This window comes from Adiantum capillus-veneris, chromosome 14 (assembly GCF_014529385.1).
Source record: "Adiantum capillus-veneris isolate H3 chromosome 14, ASM1452938v2, whole genome shotgun sequence".
Classification (NCBI taxonomy): Eukaryota; Viridiplantae; Streptophyta; class Polypodiopsida; order Polypodiales; family Pteridaceae; genus Adiantum; species Adiantum capillus-veneris.
In genome coordinates this window covers 41866378-41871722 of record NC_140944.1, presented here as the reverse complement: position 1 = coordinate 41871722, position 5345 = coordinate 41866378, and the positions used below count along the sequence as shown (strand labels likewise).

Genomic DNA, 5345 nt, shown 5'->3' with positions numbered 1-5345 from the left:
TGGATATGGGGTCTTTAGGGTTTCATTGTGTGTTGAAGGCAGCATATGCTTTACTGTGCATATGGTTCTTGTTCTTCCCTACCATTAAGCTAATTTTGTTGTACAGATTAATCGATGTATATTTATCTTCTCGAAGGTCTTATCTGAATTTCTATAACGAGCATCAAAAGGGAATGCTTCATTAATGTGGTATCAGCAAACTAGTTTAGCAAGAATAATAACGAGTGATGGATTGCTATTGTCATCCTGATGTGCGACTAGACAGAAATCAAGAAAGGGTACATTAAAGATTCGGATATTGGTAATGTGGATTCTGATATGCTGATACTAGTAGGTTGATCATGGATATCAAGAATATCTAGTAACAAGAAAAAAGGAAGGATTATATTAACATCCTCAAAAGGCCGAACTTGGCCTATGAGACAAATCAGTGTACGTGGTATATCCTATCATCCTGGCAAGGAAAAGTTGAACTAAAAATGAAACAGCTAGCTGATAAGGTGATGCAAGGACTCAATCTGCAGTTGAGTGGCTTATCATGTTTAAAAATATGGCCATTAGGAAGGCACCTAAGCATACTTCAAAATGTTAATCAATGAGTTAGTGCATTGAGACAGGCATTTGGTACCTACTAACACACATGCGTAGAGGCAATGCTGGATGCTCCAGCATGCCAGGGCCTAAGGTTTGCCTTTTATATTCCGAGTGAGCCACTTTGCAATTATTGCCGTGTGCAATGTACAAATAGCCGTCTTCTTCAACAACAATCAATAATTACGGCAATTAAGAAAGCACTTTGAAAAGACCGACATCCAATGCAGTGGTGGAGGGTGCATGACAGTGTTCTGCAACACACTGGCCTTAAGTGTATTTTTGATGGGCTAAAATTGCAAAACCTTAGCTAGATACTGGGCTTACCTTAATAGCAGCAGTAAAATTTCATTATTACCTAACACAAAACTGTCCTTAATTTTGATCTAAAACATGGGAGAGTTGGAAGCCTCTTCTTCACACCTCTGGTTAGAGAAAGAGTTGCAAGCAACCCAACCCCACAATAGCCTCAAGGCTCACCCTGACTCCATTTGCAGCTTTGTGACCAGAAATTGAAGCAAACTTTGCAACCTTACAGTAGTTCCATTCACTGATGTAAACAAAAGTCATTGTCTTAACACACTGAAGGATACAGACATTCCACGGTTAATTCCAGGTGTGCCTTATAATCCTGTCTGAATGACTTGCAGTTCATTGCTGTGCTCACACTAAGCTACCCCTCTAAGAAAGCTTCACTAGACCTATTTATTTGTAGATCAACTCTGAGAGGTTTACTGCACAAGGCCCTTGAGGAGACGCTGGCTCTTGCAGAGAGCGAAAGCTCCACGAAGGTCGGTCTGCAGCTGAGTGTTTGAGATCTAAATTAAATCCATTGAGCTCACAGGTATAATGGTCCCACTATAGCTTAGGAGAGGCACCATCTCAATAGTGAACTCGTGTTCCGTAGGCAATATCAGGATTGCACATGTAAACGCTCACCATTTCTTCTGAATGTTACCTGTCGTCATCTTTCAAGAGCCAAAGCATTGGCGGACATTGACCACAACAAGCTTTTGAAAGAACTCAACTACAAACCATGCCAGCACCCTTTCCGACTTCTAAGGGGACTGCAGATATACCAAGGTGATCAAAAAAGTCAAATAAGAAACAGAATGAAGGCTTGAATAATTGCACCAAAAATCTGTCATAAAAGCATCTTCGCTGCTCAACTGTGAAAGTGGATCAATTAGACATCATTATATTCAACCGGAAGTTAGGCCAAAAGGCTGCTCGCAACCTGGCAAGGTCTTTTATTACAACTACAACCCCAGTAGCGACAATAATGAAGAATTTTTAAGTTAAGACACCATAACAAACGTAAAATCTTCAAGCTACGATTGTTCGTAACACTTCCACACAAATGCCTCCATATTAAGAAACCTAAATCTGGAAGACAATAAACACACTGCTCATGGTCAGTTGACATGGCAAAATGCTACAGTTGCCACAACAGTTGCCTCATATCTCGCAAAAGATCATCAGAAAAGACTTGAGCGTAACAAGCCAGTGCTTGCAACCCAATGCATGTGTCACTTCTTTGTAAAAAAAACTTCAAGTGAATGTGGAATTGTTCACCCACTGTACAACATGGTGATTAACAAAAGAAAACCTCCTCAAAACCTTTCTACAACTGAAAGGGCGGTCAACCAAAACTTTTTGTGACGGTACCACATTGATCTACAACCTCATTTCCCTCTTGAAGACGACCATCGCAGAAGACTGCAAGCAACAAAGCTGCTGCTTGCGACCAAAGCAAGCTTGACCTTCGCTAGAGGAGACCGTGGGCGAGGTAATGGTGCCATCACATCCGGCTCAGCTTCGGCAATCTCCTCTACAACCCTTGGGGCCTCTGTCATTTGTGCCTCCGGGGCTTCGCAATCTAAAGAAACCTCAAGACGAGGTCTGTGCACCTGAAGCCAATAAGCACTTTCCCATGTAACACCCCTACACTTCTTTATCTTCACCTTTATCAATCTGGGGCACCCTGCTGCTAGCCCTCTCATTCCCTGGTCAGAAATTGAGCATCCCTTCAGACATAGCCTCTTCAGAGAGTGACACTTTGAAGTGATGCAAGAAAGTTCGATATCCCCGACAGTCTCACTGTTGCACAAAGCAAGCCTTTCCAAACTAGAGCAATTGGATGCCATCAAGTCCAAACTGGCTGCTGTCACATTTATGCCAATGAGAACCACCTCTTGCAATTCCCGACACTTTGAAGCAAGCGCAATCAGCCCATCATCTCCAATGCGATTAGACTTTGATCCATCTACATGCAATTTTCGAAGCCGCTTGCACCCCTCGGCTATTGCTGAAAGGCCAAGGTTTGTGCATTCAGTTGTTTTAACAACGTAGAGAACCTCAAGTTGTTGCCAACGCGACACTGCTTGCAAACCCCTGTCGCTTAAGTGCAGCCTTTCCATGTGGAGCTCAACCAGGCTTGATACCTGCTCTGATATAATACTTAGCAAGCTGTCCCAATTCCCTGAGTTGCGGCATACCATAAGTGAGTGAAGGTTCTTCGACCCTGCTATCAGAGGGCCAAAAAGCTGCGCGTTAAAAAGCTCTTTCAGACATAAGCGACGAATACTGCCACACCCAGGACCAATATACTCAGCAGGCCCTTCGACAAGCCCTCGAAGCCTCTTAACTGTAAGCTCTTCCAAAAGAGTGCAATGATGAACAATTGCATTGACACCTCGAGCACCAAAAGAGCATGTGCCACACGAGAGCTTACGAAGAGTAGAGCTAACAACCCGTGCAAATAGGTCTATTCCATCATCTGTGAGTTGCCTACATCCCTTGATTTTCAGCTTGCGGAGATGGGTGCAATGCCGACCAACCAGGAAGAGGGCCTTGTCATTGATACTGGTCGTTTTGCGATCACCACGAAGAGCAAGCTTGGTAATGTGGTCAAAGCGCATGAAAATTGACGGCAAATATGAAATGATTTCTGCATGTGCCTGTAGAGAGAGGCGTTGGCGGCCTTGCGCTTCAACATGGTGCCACCGTTTGCAGACTAAGGATGACTGGTTGCGATCCATTGTTCCCATCTTTTGAAACACCGAGGCCAAACATTCATCTGGAAGGTACACGGTGTAGTCCTCATCTGTGTGATGCCTTTGCAATTGCATTTGGACCTGCATCATAGCCTCTTCCTGTGCATCCTCCTCCTCTTCTTCTTCGCCTTTGATGTCACGTGCAGATGCACAAGACACGCTTGATGCACCTTGCCCCATGGGCAAAACTTACAGCCCACAACAACCGCCAGATCTGGAGAGAGGGTGTGAGGCACATGCACACAAACACACGGAAACAAACAAGCATACACTGTAGAAGATTGATCAATGACACCAGAATGAAATGCCCTATCGCACCCAGGAGACCATAGCATGCACAAAAGCGCAAATACCTACAGATTAGTACTTACAATTGCAGAAGTGAAAGAACACGGTATAAGCACTCACTCCTCCAGAAAAAAACTCAAGCAAAAGGCAGGGAGGCTATGCAGAAAGACACAGACATTCCAATCCCTTCATAAAGAAGCGCTCTGGTAGATGACAGATCTGAGGAATAAGCCACGAGAGAGGGTCTCGACTCTCTTCCTCTACACACACGTGCACGCTCACGAATGGATCCATTTTTGTTCAAGGCTTGCAGCCACACATACACAAATACCCATAACCAGGAGCTCGCAAACAAATGGTGACATAACCCTTGGGGCCTTTTTCCCCAATCAGACACAAAGAGAACACGAACGCACACAACCCTACAAAGCGCGAGCGCACTCTCTCTCTCTCTCTCTCTCTCTTTCTCTTTCTCTACACACTCAATATAGAGCAGGAAGGCCTCGAGATTCTCACTCACGGGTTCAAAGCCTGCGCGCTTTGGGTGATCAATGATGAGGGATACATGTGGGTGACTTTGGGGCCGGGTCCATCTTGAGTGCGCCCTCGCCAAAGCACTGCCATGCCCCTTTGTACTCCTGCGTCGCCTGCATCATTCTCTCTCATAAATGGTTCTCTTGGCTCTCTCTCAAACCTTAACTTCTCTCTCTTCCTCTTACCCATCTCATTTTGTTCGGTTCTTTTGTCAGATGCATAGCTGGCTGCTTCTTTGCAAAGTTCGCCAACTCATGCAAGAAGTAGTCAAAAGCCACTTGGAACTTTAGAAGTGTGGGGGGAAGTAATAACACCCCTTAATGTAAAAGGATCTCATAATCAGTGGTCGACGTTGGCCTTCCACTTATGGCATGATAGACTGCCTTAGGCAGCGTACAGACTGCTTGACCTTTCTTCTCTCTCTTTGCAATCAACATATGTGCCCACAATATGTGGGCAAAGACCCACGGATAGAAGTTTAGATTGCGTAGAATCTAGCTGAAGCCTAACCTGGTGACTCACAAATTAGTAGCTCAAAACATGTTCCGGGTTGGTCATGCGGTCCATGGGTTGGAAAAGTAGTTTTGACACAGGACTTGCAATTTATGCGTAAGTAAGAGGACATTGTAAGCTCTAGTTTTCTTGGAATTGAAAAAAGAGCACAAGTATCACCACCTATCAATTAGCAAGTTAGATGTGATGGTTGAGATGTGCAAACTCATAGATTCCTACCTACTCTACCATTATCTTCTCATGTCAAACCACAAAGGATGCCTAGGATACACTTGCAAAGTTTCACCAATTTGAAGTGAAGCAAGCTCATGTTGCTTATGTGCATAGGAAAGTAGTCATCTCAATGAGGAGGATTCTATGGAT

The 5345-nt window shown here is 44.3% G+C and overlaps 1 pseudogene across 1 annotated transcript; it reads right to left on the bottom strand.

Annotated features, from left to right (window-relative positions):
* Positions 1-1904: 1904 nt before the first annotated feature.
* On the bottom strand, positions 1905-4673 carry LOC147442266 (F-box protein SKIP2 pseudogene; annotated as a pseudogene). Its single transcript, XR_015190189.1, has 2 exons — positions 4655-4673; positions 1905-4582 (listed from the first exon to the last, which is right to left on the bottom strand). The product of XR_015190189.1 is annotated as an F-box protein SKIP2 pseudogene (transcript).
* Between the last annotated feature and the right edge of the window lie 672 nt (positions 4674-5345).